The sequence below is a fragment of the Tursiops truncatus genome, chromosome 14, assembly GCF_011762595.2.
Source record: "Tursiops truncatus isolate mTurTru1 chromosome 14, mTurTru1.mat.Y, whole genome shotgun sequence".
Lineage (NCBI taxonomy): Eukaryota > Metazoa > Chordata > Mammalia > Artiodactyla > Delphinidae > Tursiops > Tursiops truncatus.
In genome coordinates, this window is record NC_047047.1 from 7,381,857 (window position 1) to 7,399,026 (window position 17,170).

General features: G+C 48.8%; 1 protein-coding gene across 4 annotated transcripts in view; it reads left to right on the forward strand.

Moving 5' to 3' along the window:
- Window positions 1–8,621: 8,621 nt before the first annotated feature.
- The window catches only part of CRACDL (CRACD like), a 121,913-nt gene continuing 113,364 nt past the window's right edge, over window positions 8,622–17,170 (forward strand). For 2 of the 4 annotated variants that reach the window (XM_073791064.1, XM_033838476.1), the window contains exon 1: window positions 8,648–8,757. The gene's annotated coding sequence lies outside the window, so the exon portion shown is untranslated. Of the gene's footprint in view, window positions 8,758–17,170 lie in introns of all 4 variants that reach the window. The other 2 variants (XM_073791063.1, XM_073791065.1) reach the window with 2 other exon arrangements.

The following is a 17,170-nucleotide window of genomic DNA, read 5'->3' on the forward strand; positions in this document are numbered from 1 at the left end:
TGGAAGCAAAATTCAGTGGTCTAGCTGTTTAACGGCCAACACTTCCAGAAAATCCTTTTATGCAATATTTATGTAACCTTTTGTATCCAGGAACTAAAGGAGCATACTTTATATGCGTTCATACAGTTCTATTAAAACATATCTGCTACAGTGGTTTCTGTACAATATGGTACAAAGAATAAAATATATTTTTAAAGACTTTTTGTATATTTTACTTTTAAGTAAAAGTTACTTAAAAGTGTAACATTTATCACTTTTTACTTTCTTGATGGTGTACTTGGAAACACGCAAGTTTATAATTTTGATGAATTCCAACTTCTCTTTTATCACTTGTGCCTTCAGGTATCATATATAAGCAATCAGTCCTGAAATCAAGGTCACAAAGATTTACCCCTGTGTTTTCTGCTAAGAGTTTTATAGTGTTAGTCTTACATTATGTCTATCATTCATGTGAGTTAATTATTGAGTACCACACTGTTGATTTCTTTAGCTTTGCAGTAACTTTTGAAACTGGGAAGTGTGAGTTCTCCATCTTTTTCAAGATTGCTTTGGCTGCCCTGGGTTGCTTGTATTTCCATATGAATTTTAGGATCAGCTTGTCCTGCTGCAAAAAAAAAAAACAAACAAAAAAAAAACAAGCTGGGTTTCTGATAGGCACTGCATTAAATTTGTAACTCAATTTGGAGAGTGTTGCCATGTTAAAGATACTAAGTCTTCTGATCCATGATCATGGGCTATCTCTCCACTTACTTAGGTCTCAATTTCTTCCAGTGATGTTTTTCAGTTTTCAGTGTACAAGTCTATGCTTCTTTTGTTAAATTTATTTCAATGTATTTTATTACTTTTGATGCTATTGTAAATGAATTGTTTTCTTAATGTCATTTCAGTGACATTTTGTTGCTAGTGTATAGAAATACAATTGATTTTTGTATATCGATCTTGTACAGTTCAACATTTCCTGAATTTTTTTTTATTTACAATAATTTTTAGTGAATTCCTTAGGATTTTCTATCTACAGGATCATGTCATCTGCAAACAGAGATTGTTTTACTCTTCCTTTCAAATCTGGATGTCTTTTATTTCTTTTATTTGCCAATTGCCCTGGCTAGTACTTCTAGTACAGTGTTGAATAGAAGTGGTGAGAATAGATACTTTTGTTCCTGATTTTAAGGGGAAAGCATTTAGCCTTTAATTGTGTACGATGTTAGCTTTAGGTTTGTTACAGATGCCCTTTATCCGGTTGAGAAAGTTCTCTTCCATTCCTAGTTAAGTGTTTTTATCATGAAAAGTCCTGAATTTTGTCAAATGCTTTTTTTTCTACTGAGATGCTCATGTGGTATTTGTCCTTTATTCCATTAACATGGTTTATCACATTGATCGATTTTTGTAAGTTCAACCAACCTTGCATTTCTGGGTAAATCCCACTTAGTCATGGTATGTAATCCTTTTGATATGTTGCTGGATTAATTTTGCTAGTATTTCATTGAGAACTTTTGTAGAATTACACATACCCCTGTGAAATGGTGATAGAGGCAGGAAAACCGTAAGCAATACTAGCCACTGACATCCTTGAAGGGATTGGTTTACGAGCATGTTGGTTTATTAGCTGAGGTGTATAGAAGGGGTACCTTTGAATTGGGCCTTGTCTGCAGAAGGCAGGCCTGGGGCATCTGCAGGATAGGTCTCTGAGCTGGAAGAGGACTCGAAGTGCACAAAAAACAAGCTTCACCTACATCACAACTTCGCATGGGTCAGCATTTCAGCACCCCTTATGCCATTTTCTATAGAAGCAACACGGATCAAACAATAGGCAACTAGATATAAAAATACAGTCAATAAAAATTTTCACATATACATGAAATAAATCAGACTCACAGACATTTAGAATGGGAAGAGATCGTAGAGATGAAAGTGAAATGCAGAACAGCTGTTTAGAGAGCTATCATGGCAGCAGAGACCCTCCCATTTCTTTGAAGGACATCTCCAGATCTACCTAAGGCCTCAAAAGGCCATACATCATTCCCACTTTCCTACTTTTCCATGGAAACAATGAAGAAATTATTCCTCATCCTACTTTCACTCCAAACACTATTTTTAGTGTTACCATTTGCTACAGAAACATTCCCTTCATTCTTTCACCTGAATGTCATATCATTTCACTGACAGAGCCACGGAAGAGCTGCTCCAGCAGTTAGCAGAAGAGGGTGTATGCTTCGGGTACCAAACTGCCTTATGAACATGTTTTTGTTCATAACTCAGGCAAAAAATAAGAAGCTGCCCAAACAGTGTCAATAAGAAAACCTTTCTGTGATTAAAAAAAACCTACATTTCCTTTTTTACTGTTTGTTTATTTATACTGTATTTGTTATTTACAGTCTATCAAATGAATAAGATGCTGCACTCCTACTAAGTGAATAGGAGTGTTGCTCATTTGTTCTACTAAGAAGATAAGTTTTCCATCAGAATCTTCTGGTGATTTTCAGAGACTGGGAGACTACAGAATCAGTGAGAGGTGAGCAGATGCTGTAACACACCTGCCTTTCGCAAAGCACAGCCAGCAGCGTGTAACCTTGGGCTAGTCACTTTCTAGTCCCCCATAATGTGAGGTTGGAGACTCTGATCTTTAAGATCCTGGACAGATCTCACCTTCCAAGCTGGAATTCCAGTCACGTAGCACACTGTGCTGGGGAGGCAAGACAAGCCCCAGGAAGCTTCATCTAAATGAAAGTCGTGAACTGCATTGGGTACTCAGAAACACAGCAGTGTGTTCATTGGCAGAGCTGATCACTCTTATTCAGTGCCTTGCATTTATACTCCCACATTTGTTCTCCTTGCTTCTAAATTAGTCAGTGTAAAGACTTTCAAAAGATTAGCTGGTTTAAAGCCACATTTGCAAAGGAGCTATGTGGGCCAGCCCATAAATCGGATCCTTGCTTGCTTTATCTCTCTGGGATAAAACCAAAAGAAAAGAAAAGTAGAGGTTTAGACTTTATAAGCGTAATGAAAGTTCTCATTTCTCTTACCGAAAATATTATTCCATATAAACACAAAATCAGCATTGTTACGGATATTGTTCCAAAATAATCTTCCAGCTTCATCCCCGGTCAGGAAGCTGATGTTTTTGGATAAGAAATTCTTGTTAGGTTAGAGGAAGGGTTAAGTATGAAGGCTCAGGATTTTATGGAAAATGACATTACTACTGATAAGAAAACCAACAAAACTATGATTTTTAGATGGTGTAACAAGAGAATGAACTTTTTTTAAAAAGAGGGAATAATTAAAAATAAATCTTACAAAATTGGGGCAGGTTAAAATAAAACTGAAAGTATTTTTGAGTTCTCAGAAGATACTGTTGTGGACATTCCTGAAAGGCCTATAAATTGCCGAAGGGTATTTAAATGGCTGCCCAAGGCTCTAAAATTTCAGACTGTCAGCGTCTGGCATTTGTCCAAAAAAAAAAAAAAAAGTGCCTGGGAGAGCCTTAGTTAAGAATCTGAATCCTACATTGAATGATAATTTCCATTTAAAATATTAAGCTTATTCAGCTAGGATTGAGCCAAGGCATGTCTAATGGGGTCTCTGCTATAGACTGTGCCAGGGAGTGGGCATGGAGAAATAGACTTTCCAGCTATAAGTCAAGGGAATTCTAAAATAAATTCCATATTCATTTCCTATTGTTGCAGTAACAGATTACCACAAACTTAGTGCTTTAAACAACACAGTTTAATGATCTCACAGGTCTGGAGGGCAGAAGTCTGCTATATGTCTCATTAAGCTAAAAATCAAGGTGTTGGAAGGATTATGTCCCTTCTGGATCCTTGAGGGGAGAATCCATTTCCTTGCCTTTTCGAGCTTCTAGAATCTGCCCACTTTCCGTGGCTTGTGGCCCCTCCCTCCACCTTCAAATTCAGCACTACTGAGCTGAGTCTATCTCATGCTGCCACGTCTCTGGTCTTCAGCTGCTTCCCTCTTCCCTTTTAAGCACCCTTGTGATTACACTAGACCCGCCCAGATAATCCAGGAAAATCTCCCTATTTTAAGGTCAGCTGCTTAGCAGACTTATTTCCATGCCCAGTAACTTTGATTTTCTATGAAAAAAAAGGAAGCAGACCATCTGTTTGGAAGAGTGTGATGGGGGCTGAGAACACGTGGTGCATGAGAGCAGTAAGGGCTAGTTGCTGTGGGGAATGGGAGAAGAAGCTGCCCAGAGAGGAATGAAAGTATTATCCAATTGTGTCATTAAGGCCTTACAACCTAAGAAGCCTTCATACCCTGTGATTAATAGAGCCTCTGACTCATTCACAGCCATTGACCCAGGAACTCCTCTCTGGATCTCTCCTAAAGATATAATTATGAATGCAGACAAACTATGGACACAGATATTTGTCAAAGAATTTTGTATCATACTTTCAAAGGAAAACAATGCAGTAGAGAGATGGTATTTGGTAGTAAGTACTAAAGTTAAACTTACTATATATGTCCTATGACCCAGGATTCCACTCTTGGATAAAACTGAGTACTTATGCCCACCAAAAAACATATATGAGAATGTTCATAGCAGATATATTATAATATCCCAAACTTGGAAAGAATCCAAATGCCTAAGAAGAGTAGAAGGGGTAAGTTATGGTATATCTATGCAGTGGAATACTACACAGCAATACAAAAGGAATGACCTGATACACAGAACATGGATAAATCTCACAGACACTGTGTTGAATAACAGAAGTCAGATACAAAAGAAGACATACCGTATCAGTCTACATATGCCTGTTCATGAGCCTTAACAACACAGATCACTAATCTATGGTAACAGTGTGGAATAGTGGTTAGCTTGGGTATGTGCACTGACTACAAAAAGGCACAAGAAAGCTTCCTGGGATGCTAAGAATGTTCTAGATCTTGATGTGGATGATGGTTGCATGAGAGAAATGATATGTAACCGAAAATTCAAGCTGAACACAGAGATATGTGTCCTTTAGGTCCGTTATACCTCAGAAAACAAACCAAACCAAATCTTGTCATCAAAAACCACTGCCAAGATTTAACCCACCCTGAAACCCTAAGATTGTATGAAATTTATCAACCATGATAAACTTCTAGCAGAACTGTGACCTCCCAGCCCCAGCCAACACTAAGCCAGAATTACTGAATATCCCTACCTCACTAAACCTGAAATACCTTCCTACAGATCAATAAACTGGCCCAAAAGGATAAATAGTTTCTAACTTAGGAAAAAACATTCCATCAAGGAAAACAGAGTGCCCTGAACTTGTTCTGAACGTAAGTCCAGCCTTTCAATCAGACATCTATTTTACAAAAAAATTAAGATCGTAAAGATTTATGAGAAAACATTCAGAACCACTGAAATAAAGGTGTGACCTCAATGCAGAGCCTCGTGACCCTTGTGATGGTCTTGAAAATAGGTAATCACTACTTAGAGCAAAAATGCACAAGCTGCTTGATTGTGTGGACAAAAATGTACCTGCCTGGGTGTGTGGTGGCAGACGATGCCATGTAAACAAAAGACAAGGAAGGAGGACCTCTGACAGTGAGGCAGCTCAGTTCCACCTCTGTCACCAAGGCTCACCTGGGCAACGGGCCTGCTGTCATGAGAAGGTTGACATCTTTTTTCTCCTAGTTGGTTCCTGGCTGGTCCTTGGATGAAATCCTCTGCCCAGGTAGGGATACCTGTGCCTGATGGGGTCTGTATTTTTGGAACCCAACGGAAGACAGGCAGGCTGAGAGTCTTATGAAGACCCAAGAGCAGAAGGCTGGGATGAAGCCCTGTCCTGCAGAAGGGTCTCCTGGATACCAGCCTGGGCTAGTGAGCCTGGTACCTTTGGCGAACCCCTCTTCAACCCATCAATGACAGCCCTCTGGTCTGACTAAATGATGATTCAGGGAAGAGGAGACTAGACTTAAATACTCTTGTTTTCTGAGATCCCAGAAGCTGCCTCTTCCTGAGTGTGGGCGAGGGTGATTCTCCTTCCCTTTTTAAGCTAAAAGGTGTTTTCAGTTTGCAGCGTTAGATGCCACTTGTAGAAAGGCAGCCTGTTCAGTGCCGAGAGTGCAGACTGTGGCTCTGCCACTTCCTTCCTGCCTGACCTTGGGCACCTCATTCCTCCACAACAGGGAGACGATGGCAGTGCCTTATCTGTAAAATGGGATAATAGCAGGTCTTAGCTCAGGGCTCTCCTGGGGACTGAATGGTTTAAATGAGCGACGAATTGTAAATGGTTTAGAACAGCACCTGCAGTTTGATAAAAATGTGTTCCCTGATCAGGTGCCGTATATTTAGAGGTAGCACAGACTTTTCCTTTTGCCTTGGCGGTGAGGTTCTCCTTCCCCGGGAGGAGGTGTTCAGGGATAGATGAGAGAGATTTTCTGGAGTTCCAGAAAAAACAAACAAACAAAACCAAAATGCAATCCTATGCTCGTAGCTTTATGGTTGTCTGTGCAGGCTTCCAGAAACTCCACGTGGAGACTATTTCCTTGGAACCTTTGGCAAAACTTCACTTTAGCCATTTCTCATCCTGGCTTCAAGGTTTGGTCCAAGAGGCATTATGGAGGTGAAGAGCTCCCTCGAAGGCTGTGTGGAGGAGCCCTGGGGACTGGGTGTGGGGAAGGGACATTCTTCCTTTCAACACTTTTAAAGCATGAAGGTGCTTGCTCTACCAGAAGCCGGTAACTTCCCATTTTCCTAACCTATTCACAAAGCTCCTCACCACTTTCTATTGTGGGTGTTGACACCGTGTTCTTTCCCAGCCTTAACTAATCACCAAGAACTTTGGGTTTCGTCCCCTCAAAACCTCCAGGAACTTCAAAAGCCCCCCACAGCACACACAAATAAAGCCAGAGGTTTAAGATACTCTGGAAACAAATGAAATCCTTAGTTAGAAAGGGAATTTATGAAGTCAATAAATATTTAGTTATAACAAAAAATAAATGTGATTTTGAGGAGCAAGAAACAGAGGCTCAAGGTGGGAGAGGAGAGAAAGGAGTGTAGATTTGTTTGTAGTTGTTCAGTTTAGTCTGACGGTTCTGAAAAAAGCAACCACACACCCCTAACAAAGTCATTGTCTCTGGATGTCACGAGTCACCTGTCCATCGTGAGGGCAGGTTGTTGACTTGGGGGGCAGGAGACTGATCCACAATATATTTTCGTTCCTTTCACACAGGGAATTTCAAGCATTTAAGGGCAAAGGGGGATTTTAAGAGAATGGCTTGTACCAAAGGGATTATACGAAAAAAAATTTTTTTTGAGTAAACCTCTCTTTATGTGCTCAAGTAAATGAGATCTGTCCTTAGCCTCTTTTCCCTGCCTTTGATTCTTGTGTTTGGGATTTTGATCCCCTTTAAAGCCAGGGGTGGGGAGAGCCCCTTCCAGGCTTCCACCCTGGCTCTGCTGCAGATAGTGGTACAAACGCAGGCTTCTCCAGTCCTCAGCGTACGCCGGGAAAATCCCCAAACCCACCACCCCAAGATGTGGCGCGGATTCCGGGCGTGTCCCCATATAACGGCGCTGAGATAGCTGATGATTCAGATGTCGGCTATCACTCGAGTGTTACTCCGTGATGCTAGCATGAGCTCTGCCAGCTAGCATGAGCTCTTCCAGCTGGCATGGAAGTTTCTCAAGGGTCAGCTGTCGTGGTCTCGGTCTCCTGCGGGTCACAGTTCACGTGCGTCTTCCCTCCCTGCCGGGAAAGCTCCCTGCTCTGGGGGCACATGGTTGGAGTGGAGGTGTCCCGGGCTGTGCGCTCCGCAGGCCCGGGCTTAAAGGCCGGCTCTCTAGTTGACTCGCTGAGCGACCACCCGAGGCCACGTTTCCTAAGACGCTCTCCTTACCTGGACCAGCCCGTCTCTAAAAGAAGCAAAGGGGAGCCAGTGAGGCTGGGAAGCTGTCAGCAGCCTTTCTTTCTTCCACCACTTGCAGTGTCACAACCATGATTCAACCCAAGACAGGGCGGCAGCTTCCCTAATTAGCCCGGAGACGCTCCGGACCCAGACGGTTATAAAAAAAAAAACAACTTTTACTTTTATTCAAACGTACAATTCCCATCCACGGCGCCCTCCCTCTGGACCCGGCCGTCGGGCCGCTGACCCCCAGGTGACCCCCGAGGTCGAGGCTGGAGTCGGGGCCGCATCCCTCTCGGATGGGGCGCGCAGGGGCGCGGGGCCAGGGCGCCTCGTCTTCTGGGTCGTCTGGGTCTCTGGCGGACCCCGGCCCCGCTCAGTGGGGGCAGCCAGGCCTGGAGCCCCGACAGCGCCGCCGCACGGGCCGGCCCAGGCGGGGTCGCCGCAGGCTGCTGAGGGGTTCCCGCGGGCAGCCAGGCCCGCACCCGGCGCCCTCCCGGCCTGCGGGGCCCACCTCCCCCGCCCCTCCCCGCGAGCTCGCGGCCAGACTCGGCCCGGCGGCGGGAGTGGCGCGCCGCGGGGGAGGTGCGCGCGACTGGCGGGCGAGCGAGCGAGCTGAGCGGCGTCCGCCCCCGCCGCGCCGAGAGCAGCCGAGCCGAGCCGGCGCGCCCGGGGCGGGGAGCGCGCACGAGGCCGGGCGAGCGCCGGCTCCGGAGGGTCGTGCCCCCGCCCGCGTCCGGGTCTCCGGGCCACGACCCGGCGGCGGCGAGGCCGGGCGGCCACCTGCAGCGCCGCGTGCGGAACGGGCGTCCGCCCTCCCGGGGCGGCCGCAGTCCCGCCGCCCCCACTTCGCCGACCGAGCCTCCGGCGCTTCGTGGAGCCGCCCGCGCTCCCGTGCAGGTACCGGGGCGGGGGGACCCGAGTGGAGCGGCCGCGGGCGCGCGTGGGCCGGGGACCGCGGCGCGGGGACCCGGGCGGGGACGGCGCGGGCCGGGAGCCGGGCTTGGCCGGCCAGCCAGGGGTCGGGGCGCCGAGGGCTGGGCGCGGGCCTCCAGGTGCCCCTCGGACCGCGGACAGGGCGCCTTGCCCGCGGCCGCCTCTCGGGGCAGCGCTGGCCCAGGGCCGAGTCTAGCCGGACGCGCTCCCGCAAGCGCCCGAAGTTTCCCTTTGCTCACTTTGCCGGACGACTTTGCGTCGTGAGGGGAAGCCTCGCAGTTGATCGTGTTCAGAAAATAGAAAAGAGGGAAGACGGTCTGCAGGGTTGAAGTTGTTAGTAGACGGAAGTATTTGTGCCTCCCGTCGCTAATAGCCACGGCAGGAGAAAATAGTGGACAGAGTCATAAACTATTTTCCTCTTGCTCCAGGTAATGGTTGATTTGTTATACAGGTTTTAGGCTTTGATTACAAGCCGCTAGTACGAGGTTCTGGGTGTGATCTAAGAAATGTTCGAATTTTTAATCAACACATGTTTGTTGAACAGAGACTTCATCTCAGGCGGGGCTTTAATATGAGGTGAACAAGTGATCAAAGCATAAGTAGCTACGCCAATGTAGTAGTTACCAACTAAGCTTCGGCTTTTGAAATGCAAAGTGAAAAGGAATGCCACCGTTTGGATTGGACTTGCGTAGGTACAGGCGGCAGCTGGTATCGTGTCACTGCTGAAAACTTAATTTTGAGCCAGAAATCCATCCAGTGGGAGACAAGCAGCTGTGTGATCGAGCCCACCCCACACCTTCCCCAACTGATATCTTAAAATATCCCACCCCGTTATTCAAGCCTGCACGCTTCCTTCATTTACATAACATGTGCACGTGACCATGGAACAGAATCTGTTTAGACCCCGGTCTCCCTGGAGCTCACACCTGCGATGATGGAGCCTTCTGATCACTCCTTACAGCCCTTTGAGGTCATAAAATTGTGAGGAGAAACATATCTAGAGGCAGTGCAGGAGCATCAGGGGTCTCTGCCTTTGGGGGCCGGTGGAGAAGGGTTGAGCTGGGCTGGTTTCTTGGCACTGCCCCAGTGCTGTGCTGAGCCATATTGGAGCCTAAGGCAGAAGGAAAAATCAGTAATACGGATCCTGTCTTTATTTAAAATTGTGATGTTTTGTACAATGCGGATTTTGTGTTAATTTTGATGTTTTAAAACAGTTCATTATAACATTTATCTTCTGGAGTTTTTGGTACCGCCTTACATTTTGTGCCTGGAGCGAGGGCCTCGCTTGCCTCACCCTCGGTCTAGACTTGCCTGTGCGTCAAGTTTCTTAGCCTCTCTGAGCACGTTTCCTCGTTGATAAAATTTTAAAAAGTGGCCCCTCCACGGGTGTTGTTCAGCTCACGTACAGCATGTGGCCGCTGCGTGGGACCAGGCACGTGGGGCACACGAAAGGGTGGCTGTCCTGTTCGTATTGTCACTCAGCTTGGACATCTTGAGCTGGTCACCGAATCTTGCTGAGTGTCAGTTTGACTCAGCAGAATGGGAGTGGTGATCGCCAGCTCACAGGGTTAAGTGAGAGACTGTGGGTGAAGGTGCCTGGGCCTCTGGGGGGTGAGTTTTCCGCGATGGCTCAGGGGGCCTGGATTGCCTTGGCAAGCTTGCAGTCACCTGCTCTTCCTCTGGAGGTTAGCCATGTGCCTTGTGCACAGACACGCCTTTTTTTTTTAATTAATTTTTTTTTGGCTGTGTTGGGTCTTTGCTGCTGTGTGCGGGCTTTCTCTAGTTGCAGCGAGCGGGGGCTACTCTGGCACACGGGCTTCAATCGTTGTGGCCCGCAGGCTCCAGAGCACAGACAGGCTCAGTAGCTGTGGCACATGGGCCCAGTTGCTCCGCAGCATGTGGGATCCTCCCGGGCCAGGGATCGAACCCATGTCCCCTGCATTGGCAGGCGGACTCCCAACCGCTGCACCACCAGGGAAGCCCCCAGACACACTTTTATAAACGCTGTTTGTGTTGCATGGAGACCCTGCGGAAGCATTTGAATCCGAGTAGAGATGTTTCTTGCCCAGCTTTATCGTGGAAGGGTGAAGGTCACCAGCCACCAGTTGTGATGGGCAAAGATTTTTATAGGTGAGCTTAATTTCGCTGCCCCGAACGGACTTTGGTTCCCGTTTGATATATCTAGTCCTAGGTCATGATCGTGATTTTCCTGAGCCTAATTCTAGTGAGTTTCTCTCAGCCGCTATCTAGCTTAAAGCAGCTTAGTCCCTCAGAGTCAGTCTCTGTCTCCCCAGCTCACCCTCTGGGGCCCCTTCTCACCGCAGGTGGTCTCTGGGCTCCAGGAGAAGGTTGCAGTTACATCGGGGCATGGGGGAGAGTGGCCCCTTGCTGTCCTCTGATGGGTTTCCCACGACTGAGCCTCCTTTTTCTGTTTCCACTGCCTATTGTCCAGCCGGGTGTCACTGGGGTGAGCCACAGCTGGGGACCCGGCTCCTGCATCTGGTCCTGAGGTCCCCACCCCCTTGGGTCTCCACCAGGTCCCTGCTGGGCACCTGGGAACCTGCCCAGTCTGTGTGGAACAGCCCAGGCCCCCATACCTGCTGTATTGAGCAGTCCCTGTGCTACCAGCAGGAGGAAGGACAGACTCCCCCCTGCCTTCTCCATCCCCCTCCACCTCCTGGGGGTTTTTCTTCCCGCACCGCCTCTCCTCCTCCAGGCACGGTGCAAAGGGCCAGGGGGCTCCCAGGCTCCTCTCTCCCGGTACCAGAAGAACTTTTTTCCACCTGCGGGGCAGGAATCTTTCTTAGGTTGTGTCTCCTGTCTTCTGGACATTGTGGCTTAGAGTAAAGCTCTTGATGTGTAAAGAGAATTTCAACATCTTTTTCTCTTAACTCCCCCATCCCTGGAGAAACCAGATGTACTCTGGCAAGGTGGGAAGGAAGCAGGGTGGGGAGCAAGCTGGGGAAATAGACTGGAAACTCCCTCTCCCCCCGCCCCATCTTCTGGGTCTCTGACCTCGGTTATGTGCACTGGGCTTCTTAGTACCTGAAAAAGACTGGAAAGGCTGTAGGGCCTGTTGGAGTTGCCAGTCTGGGGCTGGGAGGAAATGGAGAAAGAGCAGCTTTGAAGCTTTGGTGGTGGGGGGAGAGCAGAGCTGTCTGCCTACACACTACTGAGCCCAGCCCGGTAGACCAGTTTCACACGCATTAGTGTTTTCCGAACAGTCACCCTATTTCTGCCGCTGCTGCTTCATCATCAGAGCGACCCACTGTATGCTTGGCATTTTACTAAAAGCAGCAGGAAAAACACAGAAAAGTCCAAGTCATAATGGATGCTTCAGGGTCCTTGGGAATTGTCTGGAGAATATGATTAGCTCTTATGAAACCTAAAGCTATACACCCAGAGCCCTGGGTTTAGTTCACACTCCATGCGTGGAAGGTTAAGTGGCCAGTGAAGGCTTCTCAGAGGAGGTGGGACTTTAAGTAACATTAAGACTTGGCCACACAGACGTGAGATGAAAGAGAACTTCCCCTGGGAAGGAGCTCTTGAATTCCTAGAGACAGAAGGCTGCCCCAGGAGTGGCCTTTCGGGTCCCACCTGTGACTTGACCCTTCCTGGTGTTGTGCTTATCCGTTTTGTTGTCAGGGTACCTGTAAACCCTGGTACAGGTAGTGTCATCTGTACAAAGGACAACAGGCACGGTCAGCTTTCTAAATGCCTGGTCTTTTCCCCCAGCTGAATGGAATTCAGAGGAATTCTCATCTAACCCTGTTATTCTTAGTTATCTGCACCTGGAAACTCATTTCAAACTTTCAGCTCAGGTAAATGGACCTTTAAGACACATCGGTGATTCTTAGGAGTTACGGCGGCATCCTTTGTATTGCTTTAACGTGCTATGACCCATAACCCTGAGCTCAGTGGGTCACAAACCAGTAGATGCCATGGGGTGGGGGGCGGATGCTCAGCAAACTTAGCAGCAGATTGACAAGAAATGATCAGACAGTTGTGGCCACACCACTAGGGATGCCCCCTCACCGGTGTTGGCCACTAGCTCCGTGCAGACACTTGCACTGTTCCTGTGTAGATTCCGGGTAGGAAGGGCTCCCAGTTATTTTTCTTATGGTTAAGCTATCCGTGAAAAGAAATTACAGAAGAGCCTTTTGAAAGGTGAGGAGTAGGAAGTTATTTATTTGCTCAAGTGTCTTCCTAGCCCTGATGTGTGGAACGGGCTTTTGAATGTATGAAGTTTCAGAACTTCTGGAGTACCCACCTTCACCCCTGGGGTCCAAACACCAATCTGACCATTGTTTCTATCCCCAGATTCTCACATCTGTGGGAGACAACAGAAGCATCAGCTGAGGTGTGCAAGTTTCCCAAGAAACTGGTCTCAGAACAGCTGTCCCAAGTGTGGACATGAAAATGTCAGAGGTGTTTTGCTTTCTTAAAGCAGGTTGTCCAGCCGAGGCGGGCAGTCAGGGCTTTGGTTTCCGCTCTGCCACTTAGAGTCCCTGCGACCCCATAGCCTGGGGGTAGTGACACACGTGCTCACACACACACACACACACACACACACAAGCATCACTTGAGGTACTGTATCAGCGGAGAAAATGCTTCATAAATTATTTGTGGCTGTTACTCTTCCATTGTCTTTCTTAGAAGGCAAAAGGGTGTTTATTATAGTTCTCAATTAGGAACCCCTAATAAAGTCTCCTAAAGCAATAAAGGGTCCTTCCTCAGCTGAGATCTGATGGCGTTCCAGGAAAATGAGCAAGTGTGCTCTACAGAGCACCCCTGAGCAGGGCTAAGTGGTCGATGTCCTGTGGGAAAGGACCTTGATGCAAGTTAAAGCAAAGAGCCAGGGCAGAAAGACGGGGAAGGTAACACAGGTAGGAGAGGGTGACACAGGTGGGAATTCCTCTGATTTCCATTCAGCAGGTGGGAGAGCCTCAGACCCTGAGTCCTGGGGCGTGCAGGGTTCGCGTGGCCCATCTCCCTCTGCAGTGTCAGCTTTCCCCGCTAACGTGTGCTTACAAGTACGAGCAGCAGGGCCGCGGATGGGAGGTGCCCTGGGCCAGAGACGCGCGCGCGCGCACACACACACACACACACACACACACACACACGTTCTGCCGGGAGCCGTAGGGACAGTTCTGCCCGGCCACATCTGTGGCCTGCGGTGAGCCTCATGAACAGCCGTGGGTCAGAGGAGCACAGTCGGTGTCACCAGTGGGTAACCGAATGACAGCCAGTATCAGGTTCCTGTTATATATTTAGTCTCCTGCCTGTGAATAGATGATGAATATTTAGTACCTTTTCAGCATTAGTGTATCATGAATATTTGCTGCCCAGCTGCCTGGGTATATTTAGCACCTCACGACTATCGGGTGTCTGTCCGTCCTTCCCCACCTCTCTGTGTTGGATGCACACGTGCCCTCCTTCCTGAGTTTTTATCTCCACTTAGTCATCCATCCCCTTTGCTGTCCTTTCTGTAGGCGCTGCTGCGAGCCTGTGCAAGCTGCTGTCAGCTCTTCACTCTTGGTCTGCTTGCAGCTCTGGGGCAGGCACAGCCTCAGCACCTTGTGGGTGCAGGGGCAGGTGCGGTGCCCATGAAGGCTCTGACCTGGGTCCCTTGAGTTCTCCTCACGGCTCTGCAGCCCACGTGGGAAATGCAGGGAGCTGCTCCGAAGCAGCGTCTGCACTGGCACCAGCTATTCTAACCTGGGTTTGATACCTAACTCCTAATCCCGAGGTTCCATCAGCTTGCCTGTTAATTATTCATCCTTTCTCCCTGACCTCCTCCGCAAGGAGTGGTAGCAGGAGCTTTCTTATGGGTCCGTCTGCGTGGAAGATTCCTGACTTAGCAGCTGCAGTGCTAACTCTGCTGATGGAAGTGAGGAGCAGGAGGGTGGCGTTTGCTAGGGGGTCGACATCTGAACCAGGCGGCCACGCCACTCCACCTGGTGGTTCATCCTCCGTGCCCTGGGGTCATTTCCATGGGGATAGACTCGGCCCTGTATATTTGCTAGGTGTCAGCTGCATGGTCCATTGGAAATCAGATCTTTAAATCATGATGTATTAGCATTTCCAGTGTCCTTTCGGGGTGTGAATGGGCTCTTAGTGTACGAACACAAAACATCTTGCAGATGTGCGCCACCTGCTTTCCGAGGCTTAGCTGGTATCATCTTGCTGCTGTGTGGCCTTCGCGAGCGAAGACGGGTCTGTGCGTCGAGGGGTTCTGGTAAGCAAGGCTTATCCGGTACCACGTTCTAGAGCTGAAGTCGCTGGGAGCGTTCCATGGGTATCCCGGGGTCTCTAGGTGGCAGAGGGACCATTGCAGACAGGACTCGGCCAGGCCAGCAAGCGGGGAGGGCCTGGAAGGTGGTGAACCCGGCGTGGGACGGGTCGTCCAGCCGCCTGGGGCCCCGACCAGACTTGTAGTTTGGCTCCGTCCTGGCAGGCTGCCCCCCTCGGGTGGCCCGAGGCCAGGTGCTGCATAACAGACAGACTCTCCCATCCAGCAAGCCAGGGGGCAGAACACGAGGCAGCTCGGTAACATTTGGGGGCGTATCCTTCCAAACTTTGTCCCTGCTGCTCCGAATACGCATACATACGTGTATGCACAAAAGTATATATTAATACAAAGAGGTAATGCCTACACTGTTTTCTGGGCTGCCTTTTCAAAATGAGTAGCTCTTTTCCACATGGTCGGATACGCTTCCTTAGCACCAGCTGTCATGGCTGCGAGGGATTCCATGGTCAGGGTGGCCCCCGCTTACTCACCAAGCCCTCTGTCGGATGGACGTTTCCTTAGGTCATTTTCAGCCTGTCACCGTTTAGCAGCACGACAGTGAAGGCCGTTGTCAGTGCTCTTTTGTACGTTGTCTGGTCGCTTCCTTTGACGTCCTGTCTCATAAGTAGATTTCCTGTCTATGTACAAGCCTCCTCCTTTGAGGTGTCCTGCCCAGAGTCTGTTTTTTTTTTTTCCCACACTAAAGTTTTTTTTCCCCACGAGATTTCATGGATCTTGGTCGACGGCATCGTCAGCATCTGTGCTATTCAGGATTTGCTCTGGTTAGTTTAAGGAGAAGAGGATTTAATGCAGGAAATTCAGGGATAACAGAATCATTGAAAGCTCAGCCCTGGGCCAGACCCGCAGGGGTGACCCCCAGAGCAGCACTGCAGAGCTGTCCCGCCGGGAGCTGCCTCCCACCCCAGACCCACCGCGTGGAGGGTCCCACCTGCTGCTCGGCGATCGTCGCGGAGCTGTGGCCAGTGGATCCCCTGGGACCCCCATCACCACCCATGGGAGAATCTGATGCCTCCGTGGTGGTGCCTGTCAGCAAAGAGGCACAGGAAACTCCACCTCGTGGGGAGCGTGGCCTGGATGGAGGCCGGGAAGTGTGGTCTTGCTTTTCTAGCTTCTAGCAGGCAGTGAGCAAGCCTGCAGGTGGGCTGAACTGTATCTCAGCCCTTCTCTCTTTCTTCTTAAAAAAATATTTTGTACTTTTTGTGTTCTATTTGATGCAGACGGGTGAAGTTCACAGAGTTTAGCCATGGGTTCTGTGGGCCTGGTCCCTGCCTTGCAGAATCAATCATTTGTCCTCTCCAGAGAAGGTCAAGGTCGTTTCCCCGATAAGGTTTTCATTTCAGTCCCCTTCTCTTCAGACCCCTTTTGACATGACCCCAGCCCCCTTCCTGCTCAGTCTTAGAAACCAGATTGGCAGCCTCTCCAGCCTGAGCTTCAAAAAGGTAAAAAAAGAAACACTATATATCTGTCTCTATATATCAGTATCTATCTCAAGGTGAAGCCACACACGAATAGCACCTGCAGACTTGCCTTCTATACAGACCACGTATTTGAAAATTAGGCCCCCTGAGGCCTGCCTGTGGGAAGCTGTGGGCTGGCTCTTTTCTCTCTGGGGGACCCTGGGTTCTGTTGCCCCTTCACACTGAGCAGCCCTGAGCTGTCAGGCGTGGGTAGGAAGCAGGAGTTAGCTTATGCTAAGTTAATAGCCGATTTTTTTTCATGACCCATAATTGACCAGCAGGTAGTTTATGAACCGTATTTCTCCCTGCCTCTTCCAACGGCCTTTATGTGTAATTAGTGTGAATTCAGGTGTTTGTATAGCTCCAAGCTCCCCCTCTGCGTGGTTTCTGTATTTTCAGTTGTTCCAGGAAAGCATTGCCGAGGAAGGATTCCAGAAAAGACCGTGTCCTTAGCAACCCAGAGCCGTGGTGGTGGGGGGGTGTTTGGGTGACAGCAGGGGGGCAACCCCAGCCTGGGGGTGCACGCTCTCCTGACCCTCAACAGGTTCTCTGGCCCTCATGGTGTGTGCTCCCCCTTTAGAGATGGACTGTTTAAAACAAGCCAGTGCTC